This window comes from Pelophylax lessonae, assembly GCF_965119305.1.
Source record: "Pelophylax lessonae genome assembly, chromosome: 12".
Classification (NCBI taxonomy): Eukaryota; Metazoa; Chordata; class Amphibia; order Anura; family Ranidae; genus Pelophylax; species Pelophylax lessonae.
In genome coordinates this window covers 48,282,573-48,300,834 of record NC_138779.1, presented here as the reverse complement: position 1 = coordinate 48,300,834, position 18,262 = coordinate 48,282,573, and the positions used below count along the sequence as shown (strand labels likewise).

General features: G+C 44.5%; 1 protein-coding gene across 2 annotated transcripts in view; it reads right to left on the bottom strand.

Moving 5' to 3' along the window:
* Positions 1-17,539, bottom strand: part of KCNJ1 (potassium inwardly rectifying channel subfamily J member 1) — a 29,946-nt gene extending 12,407 nt beyond the window's left edge. The window contains exon 1 of one of the 2 annotated variants that reach the window (XM_082273502.1): positions 17,395-17,539. The gene's annotated coding sequence lies outside the window, so the exon portion shown is untranslated. Of the gene's footprint in view, positions 1-14,779; positions 14,911-17,394 lie in introns of those variants that run through there. The other variant, XM_082273501.1, reaches the window with a different exon arrangement.
* Positions 17,540-18,262: the final 723 nt, after the last annotated feature.

The window sequence follows — 18,262 nt, the reverse complement described above, 5'->3', positions numbered from 1 at the left end:
GGGTGTGGTCCTTACCCGGTTTGGGCAGGAGAACAACATATGCCTCGAGCATGGATCCCGGCAGGGCCCCCTGATTGAAACACGCAGCATACAAAGCCTGGAGCCTGGGAGCCAAGGAGTCCGCATATTGCTGATACCATTCCACCGGGAACCCATCAGGGCCCGGGGATTTATTGGGGGGGGGGGGGGGGAGGACGAGATGGCTTTCTCAATTTCTTTCAACGTGATGTCATTGTCCAACAAGGCACTGTCCTCACCCTCCAAGACTGGAACCAGCAACCCAGACAAAAGGCGCCGACTCCATCCATACATCTAGCAATACACATGCATAAGTAAAGTAAATATTGACCACCGGATGGAGCCTGGAGCCAAGAACAAAAACGTCCCTGCTGTGATACCCAAAACTGAAAACAGAAAAAACACAACAGGGTATCCAGCCTTATCCCAAAACCCAGCAAAAAATTCAAAGGCATGGCTGCAACATAGAACTGCAGCCGGCGTTACTCCACCAAAGGCAGCCCTAAAAAAAGGGCCGTCTGATCATTAGTCCCAAAAAAGGGAAAGGAGAAAAAGAAAAACCAGAGTCAAAAAAACCCTCCAAACAAAAAGAAAAAATTCTTGGTTGAAGAAAAGGCAAAAAAAAAGGAGTGTCAAACTTAAAAAAAAGTCAAGTTCAACGACGTGTATGATACAGAGCTCCGATGAACTGTAGGCCACTCCACAGCCCCAGGGAAAGAAGCAGAGGATCCAACCCAGGGCAATCCAGGGAACTTCAGGGCAGGATCAGCAATGTAGGAACTGTAAAGGCCCCCCCAGCAGCAATTGAAGAGCCAAACAATTAGTAGACAGTAGCTCCAAGTAGGGGGCACAGCGGATCAGGACACCAAGAGCCCCAGAGAATCCTGGAGAGCAGGGTCACGGGAGGAGATTAAATGGATTCCAACCAGTTCGCAGCCTCCCCAGCCGAGTTGAAGAAAAGGACGGACCCCTTATAATCCACAGTACATCATGCCATATTTCAAGCCCTTGGTTCTCAGGAGTTTGCGCACCTCATTAAAGGATCTGCGTTTTTTCTGCGTTTCCACAGAGAAATCAGGAAACAACATTATCTTGCTGTTTTCAAACTGCAGCTCCTCCTGTTTCCTGGCTTCAGAGAGAATGCGGTCCCTGTCACGGAAGTTCAAAAAGCGGACCAGAAAAGGGCACGGTGGAGCCCGGGCGGGCGAGGCCCAGTGGGAACCCTATGGGCCCTCTCCACCACATATGTCGGGGGAGGCAGTTTGAGCAGATCACAAAAGAACTTCTCAGCAAACAGTGTAGAATTGGATCTCTCAGCCTTCTCCGGCAATCCGACCACCCTGATGTTGTTGCGACGCTGCCGATTCTCAGCATCCTCCATTTTGTCTGCCATAGCATTCACCTGGGCCTGCATAGCAATGAGTTGCGCCGAATGGGATGCAGTGACATCCTCCACCTCAGAAATGCGGCTTTCCGTTTCAGTCAGGCGCCCCCTTATCTTATCCAAATCATGTCGGTTCAGGGTACATTCAGAGGCCAGGTTGTCAATCCGGAGCATCAAGGCAGTTTTAGAGGCATCTATAGCAGCCAGGATGGGAGCAGTGATATCCCCCCCCTCCAGATGACCCCCCAGTCTGTCCAGCGGCCCCCAGTAATGACCCCTCTGTACCTGAGTCCATAGGCTGTTCCAGAGGAGGATTCCCAGCCCCCGCAGACATCTTCCCCGACTTTGAGGAGGCTCGGGCGCCTGTGGCAGCTGATGGAGAGGAGGAGGCCTGCACTGGCAAGATGGCGGCGGCCGCTCTCGCGCCTCGTGGTGGGACCGATCGTTGAGGCCGCTGGGTCGGTATCGAAACCCCGGATTTTCTCCCCGGCATTCATGCCCCACCTGTGCCCGATGCGGATGAGGGCAAAACCGCCGTGATCCGAGGCACAGGGGCCGCGGATGGAGCCGGATAATATCAGGATGGAGAGGAGCTCTAAAAGAACACGTCCGGCGCCTGCTACATCCCGGCCACGCCCCTCCTTTGACAATGAATTTAAGCAGATTCACTTTCATAATTTGATTCATTCAAACTCTGTAGTGAGTTGATTTACTGATTTGAATCAGTGACTCAGTAGCCAAACCTAGCTCAGGTAGGGGGGTTGAGGGGGTCTGCTTCACATGTAAGGTTTTTTTTATCTTAACCACTTTACGACCACCTTATAGCAGTTTTACTGCTACAGGGAGGCTGCTTTGCGCAGAATCATGTGTTTGTGTGTGTGTGTATATGTGTGTATATATATAATATACATGATCCTGCACTTCCAGTTAGCGGGCCCAAATGCGCATTGCTGGCCGCTCGCAACTGCTGTGATAATTCACAGTGGGAGCTGATCAGCACCCATCGATCGTTAAAAGCAGAATGGCAGTCTGCCTATGTAAACAAGGCAAATTGACGTTCAGTAGGAAAGGCATAGATCCTGTGTTCCTGCAAATCAGGGACATGGAGTCGTGCCTTCCCCTACTAAAAGCACCTCCCACACAGTACACAAACACCGGCTAGGCACACAGTTAACCCTTTGATCGCCCCTGATGTTAACCCCTTCCCAGACAGTATCATTAGTACAGTGCATATTTTTACCACTGATCACTGTATTGGTGTCACTGGTCCCCAAAAAAGTGTCAAAAGTGTTAGCTAGGGGTGTATTTACTAAAGCTGGAGAGGGCAAAATTTGTCACAACTCTGCATAGAAACCAATCAGCTTCCAGGTTTATTGCTAAAGCCTAAATAAACAAGCTGTTAGAAGTTTATTGGTTTCTCTGCAGAATTGTGACTAATTTTGCACTATCTAACTTTAGTCCACTGCAATATCGCAGTCCTGTTACAAGGCCGGCCATACATGGGTCGAATTCCAAAATAATTTTCTTAAGAAAATAAGAAATTTTGTGCGTTTTGTTATCCGATTGTGCCACCATTGATTTCGAAATTCGACCAACCAAGCCTTCAATTTCACCTCTTATTGCTACAGAAAATAATTTTTGTGGGCTGGGAATCTTCTTTTCTTTCCGGGAATTTTCTTTCATGTCCAGGAATTTTCTTTTCTTGCAATTATTGATTGGAAAATTGATTGTTTTACAAAAAATTATCCAACATGCTCGATCACTCAAATTCGATGACCGCACAAAAATGACCCGTTGCTGACTAATGGTGCAAAATTCGAACGAAAAATTCTTAGATAAGATTTTCAAAAGAAAATTCTTTCGAAATTCAACCCATGTATAGCCATCCTAATTCTGGGCATACTCTATAAAAAATCGTTCAAACTATTTTCTGAAAAACAAACAATCGGCCGTGAGAGCTAATGATCGTGTCATCATATAATGACTGATAAATCGTTCAATGGACAAAAAATTAATCCGTTTTTTTGTTTGTTTTTTTCACATATACCTAGTGAAAACAATTTGGATGATGAACACATTATCCTTTCAATTTATCGTTCGCTCAGCAGAAAATTTCCAAACTTGTCCTTTCTTTTTTCGGCTCAGAAACATCACAGCCGATTACTGATTCGTGCCCATTAACTGGCCGAAAAAATGAAAGAACTGTCCAAATGACCGAATTTCGGCCGATTTTTCGTATAGTGTTTGGCCAGAATTAGTCACGGATCACGGCCATTGCTAGGAAAGGAAAAAAATAGTTCCATAAATATTTATTTCCCATAGTTAGCAGAATACATATTGGCCTATTTATTTCCCATAGTTAGCAGAATACATATTGGCCTAAACTGATAAAGACATTAGATTTTTATCGTTCATTGACAGGCGCAGCTCCATGTTCTTCTTGACCATTGGGTTATGCTGCCCCCTACAGGAGTAGCACACTAGGCAGGAAAAATCTTTACCACACCTATGGGGCAGTCCCTGCAGGCATACACCCACACATATAGGATTCAGTTTGTTTCTGTCTAGTTTAGGAGTAGGACATAGTTCCCGGCTGGGACTTCGGTCTTAGCTTGTCTTTTTTATTTTAAAGGGAACCTTTGTTAAAAAATTTTAATTTTTTAGCTAGTTCTGTTCCTGAGTCAACAGCCGGACTAGGTTTCGGACTGGATATCCTAAATCCTTAAGGTCTCCCAGCCCGGCCAGCGAGCGTGTGCAGGTTATAACCCTGCGCTGTGCCGAGCCACAATAAACGGGGGCTGGCCCGCGAGTGAAACACCTCGCCGGGATGCGCACGACCTGGTTCGGCCTGAGTCACAGCGTACCCCTTGGCCGTCAGCACCCCCCACCCTGAGTGGAGAGGTAGTCTGTCCGGAGTGGCACCCACCTAATGTCGTTGGTATGGTGAGTAGTGTCCCCCATAGCTCTGGTAGTCTCGGAGCAGACCTGGCCTTTCCCTGGGAAGGTCGGACCCTCGGGTACCCCTCATTCCCCCTAGCCTCTTTGTATGTACCAGGCTCCCCCAAAGCCTCCCTCCCCACCATCATAGAGGTTCCTACCAGCGACGGGAGTCCCCTGGGGAGTGGATGCGCCAATGCTGCTATAGCGGATCTGCTGGGGGGGGTATTCCTGGGGACCCCCGATGCCGCTAATCGTTTGGACCTCTTAGGGGGTCCTGGAGACCGCATGGCGCACCAAGGGGGCTGCCATTAAACTGTAGGACTGTTCAGCCTCATTTTGCTGAAGTTCCCATTGAAATGCATGGGCGGCCATGTTTTTTTTGGTTTCCCCATAGGAATGCATTGGGCGGCCATTTTCTCTGAGTCAGCGAATGCTGGACAGCAGAGAGCAGCTAGGCCTTTACTCTAGTGATGACCCAGGTACTTCCTCTTCCTGTGAAGATTGTTTTCTTTGCACAACGAATGGTGGTATGTCTATTGGATTCCCTGTAGGTCTCTCTCTCTCTCACCTTGCTATCTACAGTGCTAGTGGCTGGGACTTGTAGTGCCGCTGGTGCAGTGGTGTGGGTCCAATTTTAGCAGTTTTCTTAAAGTGACCCTCCGCTATTCCAGGGTTCATATGGAGTCCCAGGAACAAATTGCACCTACAGATCACCTCCTTGCAGTTGCGGGGACCTCGCAACACCTGTCTGCCTTAACAGCGGTTTTGGAAAACCTGGTGTCAAAAGGGGATTTGGTTTTTAAAAATACCACTAGTAAAAAGCACCCTTTGCCCTCCCCTGCTTCTCCAGTATCCCCTGAGGGTTCTGCGTCATCGCACTCAGATGGCAAGGACGACCTATCCTTGCCTGCAGCCATGCAGGAAAGCGCACAGGTGGAGGCACTTATAGTGTCAGTGTGGGAAACTCTAAAAATGGCGGATGATTCTGCAGCGTCAGGGACGCAGTTGTCATTTGGCACTCGCAAATCCCAGAAATCAGGCAAGGTTTTCCCTTGTCCGGAACTTTTTGACTAAATTGTCTCTGACCAATGGGGGCTCCTCAAACAGATGTTAGTGGTGCCAAAGCGTTTTAAAAGGCGCTATCCATTCAAGGATGCAGTATCCACAAAATGGACTGTTCCACCGAAGGTGGACCATCTGGTTTCCAGACTGAACAAATTTACTGTGGTACAAGTGGAGGAGTCCCCGGTCTTTATAGACCCTGTGGATAGAAGGATTGAGTCTCTTTCCCGCCACTTACATGTGATAGCGGGCTCAACACTTAAACCGATCTTCCTGACCACTCTGGTGTTCCAGACCATATCGGCAAAGTTACTAAAAAGTGACTTAGAAACTGAACAGCTCCCTCCGGGCCTGGTAGAGCTAACGGGAGCTAACGGACCAAATGGTCCAAGCCCTACTATATATATATATATGTGATGCATCGCTGTGATGCACCCCTCTTGTAGCCAGAATATCAGCGGTGGGGGTAGCTATTAGACGCATGGTGTGGCTAAAAAGCTGGTATGCGGATCAGGCTTCAAAAAAGGCTCTATCAGAGCTCCCCTTTATGGGGGGACCGTTTGTTTGGATCCTCATTAGATGAATTAAATCAAGGGTCTTACAGGTGGGAAGAGTACTCTTCCTCAATCCTCCAAGGGCAAGTTGTAATAGATGGAGGTCTTATTTTACAGCCCACAGGCGGCTTTTTTGTGCCTCTACCACGCAGGATAAAGGATCTAAGCCATTTAGGTCTTCTGTGGGTTCCAAGAAGACATGGTCCTGTAAGCCGAGAGCAGGCCAATCCAGATCTACAGACAAATCCCCTGTCTGCATGAAGGGAGGCCCTCATCTGTAAGTGGGGTGGGGGGAGGTCTTCGCTTCTTTCCGTAACTATGGACCTCTTTGATTCAGGACAAATGGGTCCACGAACTGATCCTATTGGGTTACATGATCGAATTCAGGTCTTGACCGTCGGACAGATTCTTCCCGTCCAATCTACGCATATCTCCAGATCGGTTAAGGGATCTACAAGAGGCAGTACAAGATCTGCTGTCACAAGGAGTGATTGTGCCGGTTCCCTCTTGGGAACGCTTTCAGGGGTTCTATTCAAACCTGTTCACTGTTCCCAGGAAAGAAGGCAAAGTGCGTCCAATCCTGGACCTCAAGGCTCTGAACCGCTTTGCGGGTACAGAAGTTTCAAATGGAGTCCATTTGCACGGTAGTGGTGTCCCTACACCAAGTAGACTTTTTGGCCTCCATCGATATCAAGGATGTATATCTACACAACCCTATTTAGGCTGGACACCAGCATTTTCTTCGCTTCACTGTAGGAGAGGAGCATTATTAATTTGTGGTGTTACCCTTTGGTCTCACCTCCACTTTCAGGGTCTTCGCCAAAGTGTTGGCTCCCGTATTGTCATTACTGCGACAATGGGTGATTGCGGTACTGGTGAGCAGACTCACATTCAGTCCTGTTGGGCGACTTGACAGTCACTGTACGGACCCTGCAAGAGTTTGGTTGGAACATCAATTTCAAAAAATTTGCTGTGGTACCATCTTCAAAACTGGATAATCTGTGCCTGACTCTGCTTCGGCAAGTTTTTTCCTTCCCCCAGAAAAGCTGCAAAAGTTGCAGAGGATGATTAGTTTGCTGTTATCCAGCAACCTGTTCTCTCTGCGGACTTGCATGCGAGCCTTCAGTTTGATGGTGTCAACCTTTGAGGGGGTTTTGTTTGCTCAGTTCCACACGAGACCCTTACAAAGGGAAATTCTTGTCAAGTGGAACAAAGATACAAAATTCTTGGACACGATGATTCGGTTGAGTCACAGCACAAAGAGTGCTCTTCTGTGGTGACTTCGCTCGTTGGCCTTACGCTAGGGCAAGTCCTTCCTCCCATAGTATTGGACTGTGGTAACCACGGATGCCAGCCTGTCCAGCTGGGGAGGAGTGCTTGGGAAGCTGTGTGTCCAGGGTTCCTGAACCGTGGAGGAGTCCAGACTACCGATCAATATCCTGGAACTCAGAGCGATAAAGCTCTGCCTGAGTCACTGGACAAATCCTCTGCAGGGTTGTCCAGTTTGGACCCAATCGGACAATGCCACGACTGTGGTTTACGTCAATCATCAGGGGGGCACCAAGAGTGTCTTGGCAGCCCGGGAAGTGGCCGAGATCCTGAAATGGGCAGAAAATTTTGTTCCAGCCCTTTCCGCCGTGCATATCCCAGGAGTGGAGAACTGGCAGGTGGATTACCTGAGTCTACAGGTGTTGGATCAGGGGAAATGGTCCCTGCACCCGGAGGTGTTTAACCTGCTGTGTGTTTGGTTGGGGACACCCAACAATGACCTGTTAGCTTCTCGACTCAACAAGAAGGTACAGAGGTTTGTAGCCGAGACTCGGGATCCTCTGGCAGATGCCACAGACGCACTGGTGACTCCTTGGGGTCAGTATCGGCTCTATGCCTTCCCTCCGCTGAAACTCCTGCCAAGGTCTTTTGCACATAATAGAGGTGGAAGGGATTCTGATCCTTCTGGGGGCCCCAGGCTGGCCCCGCCAGTCTTGGTACGCAGATCTGGTAAGGTCGGTCGCCCATTCTCTTTGGAGATTTCCTCTCAGGGAAGATCTGCTGTCTCAAGGCCGATCTTCCATCCTGCTTTTACAGTCGCTGGTTTTAACGGCGTGGCTGTTGAAAGCCAGGTATTGAAGGACAGGGGTCTTTCTGACTCAGTGATTCCTACGCTGTTGAAGGCTAGAAAATCTACCTCCCAGGAAGATCTATCATCGTACGTGGAACTCGTACATCTTATGGTGTGAATCGCTGAATGTGCATCTTCTCCTTTTTTCAGTGGCTAGGATTTTGACCTTTCTCCAAAGAGGGGTTGAACAGTGGTTGGCCTTGGGTACTATAAAAGATCAAGTGTTGGCTTTTGGCTGTGTTTTTCCAATGCCCTTTAGTTACGCATGATTTGATTCACACTTTTATTCAAGGGGTTGGCCAAATGGCTCCTCCGAGACAATCCCCGTTACGTCCGTGGGATCTTAACATTAGTACTGTCTGTTCTTCAAAAACCTCCCTTTGAGAACATTAGAAGATTCCTCTGCTTACACGGTCTTAGAAGGTAGCCTTTTTGGTGGCTATTACCTCTGCTCGCAGAGTATCTGAATTGGCGGCGGATAAGGTGGTACTTTCCACAGAGATAAGGTGGTACTTTTTACCCAATCAGTCGTTTCTTCCTAAGGGGGTTTCTTATTTCCATTTAAATAAAGACATTGTGCTGCCTTCCCTCTATCCTAAGCCCAAGCATCCCAAGGAAATTGCCTTGCATTCTTTGGATGTGGTTCGGGCAATTAGGGCAGCTACTGAATCTTTCAGGAAATCAGACTCCCTTTTTTGTCCTCACGGAAGGACCTCGAAAGGGATTGGCTGTCTGCTGTGACCATATCCAGATGGATCAGGCAGACGGTGGTACAGGCCTATTCACTGAAGGGCCAGGTTCCACCTTTCCTTGTGAAGGCGCATTCCACTAGGGCGCTGAGTGCCTCTTGGGCTTTTCGCCCTCAGACGTGGGTAATGCAAGTTTACAGGGCAGCAACTTGGTCGTCTGTGCACAAATTCACAAAATTCTACAGAGTATACAGTATGTGTTGGCATCCTCTGATGCTTCTTTTGGCCACAAGGTTTTGCAGGCTGCTGTTTAAAAGAGAAAATATTCTCTTTGAGGCTCTTTGAGATTGTATTATTTCTAGGTGAGCTCCAGTTGCTCCTGGTTGAGCTCCAGGTTCACTGGTTGGCTAAGTTTAGCCTTTTGGGGAATTACGTTCTTTTCCACCCCCTCATGCAAATACTGCTTTGGGACATCCCAATGGTCAAGAAGAATAGGGAGCTGCATCTGTCAATGAACGATAGAGAAAACTGGATTTTTGGTTTACCTTAAAATCCTTTTCTCTAAAGTTCATTGACAGACGCAGCACCTGCCCCTCTATTTCTTAGTGGGATGGGGTTTTTCCTTCTAAACACTGCTTGCAACAAAACTGAATCCTATAGCAGAGTGAGTGGGTGTATGCCTGCAAGGACTGCCCCATAATTGTGGTAAAGATTTTTCCTGCTCAGTGTCCAACTCCTGTAGGGGGGAGCGCAACCCAATGGTCAAGAAGAATATGGAGCTGTGTGCGTCAACGAACTTCAGAGAAAAGGATTTTACGGGAAGTCAAAAATCCATTTTTTTTTTTTTCTTCTAGGAAACTGTATAAATATAAAGTCTTGACTCACATGGGCAGTTGGGTGGGAACTAAACGCCTATACTTGATAGACGGTGGAAGAGATTGTACATGCTAACACATTGTATAACCACTTCTTGATTCTGGGGGTGTCTGACTGACTTTGGAACTGTTGTGTGGATTACATCCAGAAAAATGCCTTCGTAGTCAGACAATCTGCATGTTTATGAGCCCCTAATGTTTGATGCTCCCTGAACTGGCCAAGGTTGTGCTTCAATGCAAGGATACATTAATCTCTGCAATTGTTGTACTCAAAATGTTATTTACACTTTTTCTCCAAACAACACCGTAGTGTGTTTTGCAAGATTTGTTCCCGTTTCTTAAAATACGTTTTGGAACACAAGGATGTTGTTTTCATAATTTGCTCTTAAATAGTGCAACCAATGGTACACATTGTGTGCTTTATGTTTCACAATCTGAATGTTAGTTGTAGTGAGGATTTTGTTGTATGTATCTGAGATTAAATATCCAACAAGTCATTACAGTTATAGCGAACTACTATTACCTAATTCAGCCTTTTTCAACCAGGGTGCCTTGAGGTTTCTTCGGGGGTGCCTTAGCAAAATGCCAAAAAATGTATCCATAATTGTATACAAGCCAGCATATCAAGTCTGCCCTTTAGTTACACAAAGCCCCTCCCCCTCAGCACTGGGGAGACATTAGCTGATGGAGAGAAATTGAGGGAGAAGAGAAATATTGGAATACTAGTCAGTACCAGTGTGCAAAAGTGTATTTGCTTTGGAAGAATAAGACACCTCTAACATTGGGGGTGTCCTATGTGTGGATGTTGCTGCATTGTTTAAAGCTATTAAAATTGTTTTTTATATTTTAGAATGGGGTGTCTCGAGCCATAATTTTAATGGGTGCCTTAACTGAAAAAAGGTTGAGAAACACTGATCTAATTAATTGTGCTTAAATAACGCAGTTTGTAGGGCTCAAAATTTCAAGTCCTGAGCTACTAGCCAGGCTTTAAGGGTTACTCGCCACCAGTTGCCCCCACCCAAACCCTACCCTGCCCCGCTCCTTAATTCCACCCCTAAACACACCTTCATAAATTAGCTCATGAAATGACACTGTTAAATGTTTTATGCAGAATTAAGTTACAAAAATAAATATTAACAACCACTTTATCAGTGCCATCAATGCAGCCTATTGGTGCTCACCAATGCCCATGAATGCAGCCTATCAGTCCAGCATCCTCAGTGCTGCTTGTCAGTGCCACCTCAACAGTGCTCATCAATCCTGCATTGGACCAGGGCTCTGTCTATCATCGAAGCAGATCCACCAGGAGGCGGGACGTTGTGTGACTGCGAGCGCCGTGAACACCCGACGATTCCCGCTCTGTGTGATGATCCGGTGGCTCTCCTCTTCCTGCCCTTTCCCTTCCTCTGGCCAATCGCTGTGAGAACAGTTCCCATTTAACCCGGCCTGTGGGCAGCGCTCGCCACCCTTCCCTGAGGCAGCACCACGCTCGCCCTCAGTCTTTTTCCGCTCACCAAATATAAGCAGGCGAGTGAAAATTTGGAGGGTTGTGGTTTGTGTCACTGACAGTTGGTAGGGTGTTGATATCTTTTCCTGCTAGAATAACTTTTCATTTTTAAAAGAAAAAACGGATGAAGTTTAAAGCAGTTTTTCATCAGCTGTTCATCAGTTTCTCAACAGTTTTGACCTCCGTTTTTTACATCCACTAACAATGCACAAACGGATGAAAAAAAGGACCGTTTGTCTGTATACATCCGTTTTTTTAATTCCGTTCCATTTTTTTTACGAAAAAATAGGGCTTCGATCGGTTTAAAAAATACAGGATGTTGATGGATGTGGATGTAAATGGATGATAATCAGTTTACATTCGTTTTTCCATAGAGATGCATTGATGTCTGTTTTTCAACAGTCAAAAGATGAAAAAACAGTCAAATGGTCCTCATGTGTGAAAGGGGCCTAATATTCATGGGACAGTTTGATCATATATCAGTTAACCTGCTGCTATGTTTTGAGGAATGTAGTCAACATGTGCCGGAACACAGAGTAAACCTTAAACTCTATGTAGCCTGATTAGGGACTTCAGGGGTGACTATATTTGTTTAGCAAATAGTTAATAATAACAGTTTTTAATTTAACAATTTATCAATCATATTGGGTAATATTTTGCAAGTCCAATATGTAGGCAGGTGTAGATTGAACTTCCTACACACATGGCACTGTTGCAACCACCATGCACCAGGCTATGGGAAATCTCTGCAGTGGGACACAGATGGCGAAAACAAAAACATGACCAGAGGTCATCGTCTTCCCTTGCTCTATCCAAAATTAAAAAATAATTTTGCCTGCAGTACTACTTTAAAGAGGAGTCCCAGCCACCTGTCAAAAAAAAAAATAAGTCAGTAGCTACTAAAACTGTAACTGCTGACTTTTAAAAAAGCAGCCCCTCGCCTGTCCCCGGATCCAGCGGTGCAGCTGTCTTCATCCTCTGTCCTCTCCCGGCTGCGCTGGCATCTTTACTTTGGGCACCCGGCTGTAACAGCTTGCGGCTTCAGAGCCGGGTGCCCACTGTGCATGCGCGAGTCGGGCTACTCCTTGTGAATGGTGGATGCAGTCTTCTGGGACCTGTCTAAGTCCCAGAAGACTGCAGGGGTAGGAAGGAGAACTTCCATTGCCGATCACAGCGGCAATGGAAAAATCGGGTACCTTCTCCCCCCTGCTCCTCCAAAAGTGCCAAATGTGCAAGAGAAGCAGGGGACGAGTCCTTAAAGCGGAACTTCCCCTTTTGGGTGGAGCCCTGCTTTAACGTAACGCAGTGCCGTATCGCAAAAAAATGGCCTGGTCCTTAAGGAGGGGTAAATCTTCCCGAGGTCAAACAGTTAGAGGCTCATTCACAGCAGCCCACACACTAAAGCCTACAATGTGTGCACACTGTTGTGTCTTGTGTAGGGGTGGTGTGATGGTGTTGTTGCAACACATAACACTGTTTGTTTTTGTTTTCTTGTTTTTTCGACCCTTCATTCAACTCTATTCACTGCAGCACTTTGCAACATGCTGTGGTGATTTGCACTGCCTAAAAGAAAAAAAAAAACATACATGCTGCATTTTCATATAGCATGCATCACCACACACATACACTGTGTTCCCAAAAGTATTGGGATGCCTGCCTTTACACGTACGTGAACTTTAATGGCATCCCAGTCTTAGTCCATAGGGTTCAATATTGTGTCCCCCCCCAATTTGCTGCTGCAACAGCTTCAACTCTTCTAGGAAGACTGTCTGTCCACAAGGTTTAGGAATGTATCTATGGGGATGTTTGACCATTCTTCCAGAAGTGCATTTGTGATGTCAGGCACTGATGTGGACAAGAAGGCCTGGCTCTGTCTCCACTCAAATTCATCCCAAAGGTGTTCGATCGGGTTGAGGTCAGGATTCTGTGCAGGCCAGTCAAGTTTCTACACCACAAACCCGCTCATCCTTGCTTTCTGCACTGGTCCATATCATTTAGTGGAGTGGGATTATGATGTGGGTTGTTTTTCAGGGGTTGGGCTTGGCCCCTTAGTTCCAAGGAAGGGAACTCTTAAGGCGTCAGCATACCAAGACATTTTGGAAATTTCATGCTCCCAACTTTGTGGTTACAGTTCCTGTTCCAACATGACTGTACACCAGCGCACAAAGCAAGGTTCATAAAGACAAGGGTGAGTGAACTTGGGGTGGAGGAACTTGACTGGCCTGCACAGAGTCCTGACCTCAACCCGATAGAACACCTTTGGGATGAATTAGAGCGGAGACTGCGAGACAGGCCTTCTTTCCAACATCAATGCGCTCCTGGAAGTATGGTCAAACCTGACCATAGACAAACCCCTAAACCTTGTAGATGGCCTTTCTAGAGTTGAAGCTGTTAAAGCTGCAAAGGGTGGGCCAACTCAATATTGAATCCTACAGACTAGGGTTGGAATGTCATTAAAGTTCATGTGCGTATAAAGGCAGGAGTCCCAATACTTTTGGAAATATAGTGTATATTGTGAACAGGAAATCTAAAAAACAATTATTTTCTATGTGCTTTTGAATTGAGCCTGCGTTGATCTATGCAGATCAATGTTGCTCAACAGACATGGTGTGAACAAACCTTGAATAAAATCTGTCAGGATAGAGATTGCATCTGTCCTGGCTGGCATTATTTAAAAGGTGCATGCCTTAGGCATTTTTGCTTATCCATCCTTCCTTATTTAAGTATGCCACTGAGCCGGAGGAACATGTGTGTATTTGGTGTCCTGACTTCACTGGATGTACGGCCAGCGAATCTGCTCAAGGTGAAGGATAAAATGTCTGTCCCAAAGGTTGTACCTTCAAAAACACAGTTGAGTACTGTCCGTGATAACTATTAGTGTAAATAAAGTATCACAGACAAATACCTAACTGTGTTGGTGCAATTGTAATAATATGTCTACAATCGCTGTAATTGTAACAAATTAGAAAAAAATTAGAAAAAAATAGTAAATAAATTAGAAAGCCAGATTTCTATTCCAACATATTGCTTTCATTGCCTCCAGTGACATGCCTATGATTCTGCCACACAGTACAGAAAAATTTGCGCCCAATGAGTGAGGTAGTTTGCCCGTTCAGATACTAGAAGCATCAACTCATTGAGGACATTTTAGATTGCAATATGGAACCAAAACCAATTTTTTGCCATGAAAAGTTCCCAAATGACTCTCAAGTAATGCAACTAAAAGCACCATAAACATAAAAAGGTCCATCATTTGATTTTTGTGATTTTGGAGTCTTTAGATCACAGTGGGCCAATCTGTGGATGCTTCTTGCTCAGCTGCACTTGTCACACCATTTTTAGAAGAAACTTAATTTCACACTTAAAACGTTTCAGCCAAATTCCTCAACAGATAGCATGTCACAAAAAATGTTCATCATTTTTTTTTTTTTTTTTTATTGCTTGACATTAGAAACTCTGTGTTCTGGGTTATGACCTTCCAAATAGTATGTGTATTTATGTGTTACAGTATTGATCTGAAAAGCCTTGTACCAATAAACAACCATATTTTATCATGCGCTGTTGTTTCTAAATAATGTATGAGTGTATACCCATTTTGTGCTATCTGATGAAGTTTTGTGGAGCCACATACCTGTTTGCCAAGTATGAACAGATCGTTGTGCCTCTTCCCTCTGATCGCTTTTTCAGGTGTGTAAGGTTTACTCACACCAGGCTAGACTGGATTGCCTGCTATGCAGGTGTCACAAGGTCTGACCCTGTTTTATATGCTAGCCTGTGCTTGATGTCCATGGCAGCACCAGAGGGTGGAGGGGACGGGCTTTAACAAATGTTATGGCTTTTACTTTAACTATTTAATTCTACCAAACCTACATAGGGTTATACTACCTTTTGGAAATGTTATATTGTTTATATATTTCATGTATACCTTAACTGTTTTTTTAGACAGTCATTTTCAGTTGCTTACCATCCATAGGTTCCAAGGGACCAGTGCTTTTAGTGTCTGCAGAACATTATTACACCATGATATTTATTAAACACAGACTGGAAGTAATGAGCTATAGTTCTCACCACAACATACCGTTTTTTTTAATTTTGAAATAGAAACATTTGATTATTAGTCGGCTGCTTGATTGGCAAGTTACTGATAAATGAATTGCTTTATTTATAATGTAGCACATTTTTAAGACCTGTGGAGGCAGGGGTGGACTTGTCGGCTATTAGGCAATTGTGAAGTACCAAGGACCAAGCACTTTAACCAACAGGAAAAAGCCCAGAAATACTAGTCACTGGTTGCATTTTATAGGTACGTTGGCTACCTACAGTTATGGGCGAAAAGTTTGACACCCCTGCATTTCTGTCAAATAATGCAGCACTTCCCCCAGAAAATTGATGCAATTACAAATGTTTAGGTATTCTCATGTTTATTTCTTTTGTTTGTATTGGTATGACATAAAAAAGTGGAGAAACAAAAAGCCATATCTGACATATTCTACATAAAACTCCAAAAATGGACTGGACAAAATATTGGCACCTTTTCAAAATTGTAAGAAATAATTGCATTCCAAGTTTGTGATGCTCCTGCAGTTTGTAATTAAACTAATTTGTATCAATTAACAGGTGCTGACAATATAGAAATCACAACGGCAACCAGTTTAAATACTGAAAAATGTACTCAACCTTTCTGTTGTGTGTCTCTGTGTGCCACACGGAACATGGGTAAGAGAGAGAGCAGCAAAGCATTGTCTGAGAATTTAGGAACAAAAAGTGTGGCAAAGCATGGACAATCTCAAGGATACAATTCCATCTCCAGAGATCTTAATGTTCCTGTGTCCACTGTGTGCATCATTGTCAAGAAGTTTACAGCCCACGGCACTGTAGCTAATCTCCCTGGACTTGGACAAAAGAGAAAAATGTATCAAGAGTTTGCCAAAACTTACCTGAGGAAGCCAAAATGCTTTTGGGAGAATATGCTGTGGACAGACTAAACAAAATTACAGTTTTTTGGTAAAGCTCAACATTCTACAGTTTTTTTGGTTTTCAGAAAAAGAAATGAGACCTTTAAATAAAATAATATAGTTCCTACAGTCAAACATGGCAGAGGTTCACTGATGTTTTGGGGTTGCTTTGCTGCTTCGGGCATTGGATGTCTTGACCATATTCATAACGTTATGAAATCTGAAGACTGCAAAAGAATTCTGCATTGCAATGTAGGTCCAGTGTCCGAAAGTTGGGTCTCTGTCAGAGGTCATGGATCTTACAGCAGGACAATGACCCGAAGCACACGTCAAAAAGCACCCAGAAATAGTTTAAGACAAAGTGCTAGAGAGTGCTTGACTGGCCAGCAATGAATCCAGATCTAAATCCCATAGAGCACCTGTGTGATCTCAAAACAGCAGTTGGGAAAAGGAACCCTTCCAATCTGAGCGACTTGGAGCAGTTGGAGAAAGAGAGGTGTAAGAAACTCATTAATGGTTTACAGGATTTACATTGATTTCAGTTATTTTTCGAGCTTTGCATAGAATATGTCAGATTTGGCTTTTGTTTCTCCACTTTTTTTGTCATACCAATACATATAAAAGAAATAAACATGAGAATGCCTAAACATTTGTAATTGCAACATTTTTCTGGGCGAAGTGCTGTAATATCTGACAGAAACTGCAGGGGTGCCAATATTTTTGGCCATGACTGTAGGTAGCCAATGTACCTAATACAATACAGCCAGTGACTGGTATTTCTGGGCTCTTTTGTGTTGGTTAAAGTGCTTGGTCCTTGGCACTTTACAGTTGCCTAATGGCTCATAGACAGCCTTGAAATAAGCTGAAGCAATTGTGAAAAGCTTTTGCATTAAGTATAGAGTGGGGAAGGGTTTCAACGCTATTCAAAGTTGTTGCTAATGTTGGTGAATGTCCTTTAGATTTTGGGACATATTTAAAAAAGGAAGAACTATATGTTTGCAGATAAAAACAATAAGTGCGAATTTACCAAAACTGAAACCCCCAGAATCTTCTGCAGCTGTGCATGGCAACCAATAATTGTCTACAGCTTGTTCATTTAAGCTTTGAAAATGAAAGCTAAGCAGATTGGTTGCCATGAACAGCTGCTCCAGATTCTAGCTGTTCCAGTTTTGCTAAATGTTCCCCAATATTCTTTCAATATCTGACCTGCATTGAAAATAAGTGTATTTAGTCTTTGATGTTTTACTGTTGCCAATACCCCTGAGTGTCACCAGAATCATTTTGTGCTTACCTGCAAGTCCCAAAGTTGTCCCTCAGTAGAAGATCCTCTGGCCCGTGTAAGTGACACCAACAGGTCTTGAGAAGGCTCATTGAGTTCTGCCTTGTAAGTAGAGGCTGAATCACACCTTTGCTCTCAGATCGTTAAGTCTAGCTTTCCTTGGTTGACTTTGTGTACAATAGATTATGCCTTGATTAGGATATTACTCCAGTGGGTAAATAAGGAAGTATCACTTTTTTTTTTTTTCTCACAATCTTTTGCTAAAAAAAAGTGTATTCATTGCATGCACAACTTGTTTTCCCACATGTTCTTTTCTTTGTGGATTAAATCTGGCACTAGTGATACTTTGCAAAGTTTCGATGGTAAATGTTGTGGTTTTTTTTTTTACTGACATTTGATCATAACATATGTTGCAGACTTGTTCACTGTCCTGTTTACCTTCCCATAGGGTGGTGGCACAAAGGGCACCCAATGTTGGCACTGAAAGTGTAAGTTTGTGTCAAACACCTCTAAGCCTTAATTACATTTATAATGCCCGTAACATGACCCTATTATAATTTCTAACCATGTCTGTCTATTTTTGTATGATGGCCTTAAATGTCAAAGCATACAGCAGTCTAAATTTCTTTTCCCAGCAGAGTGGCACAGCTCACAGTGTACAGAGAAAACTGCCTGCATTCCTATTATGTAATTCAAGTTGTCATGTTTTGTGTAAGGTGTCCTGTTAGCTTGCGATCAAAAGGGTTTGCTCCTATCCCATTGTCATTGAAGTAAACAGCCCGTTGCATTTATTGATTCTGTATTTAAACAATATAGGTGATTTATTAAAAGCACTAGAGGCTGCTCACCTACCAAAACAAATGTTGGTGAATTAGATGAA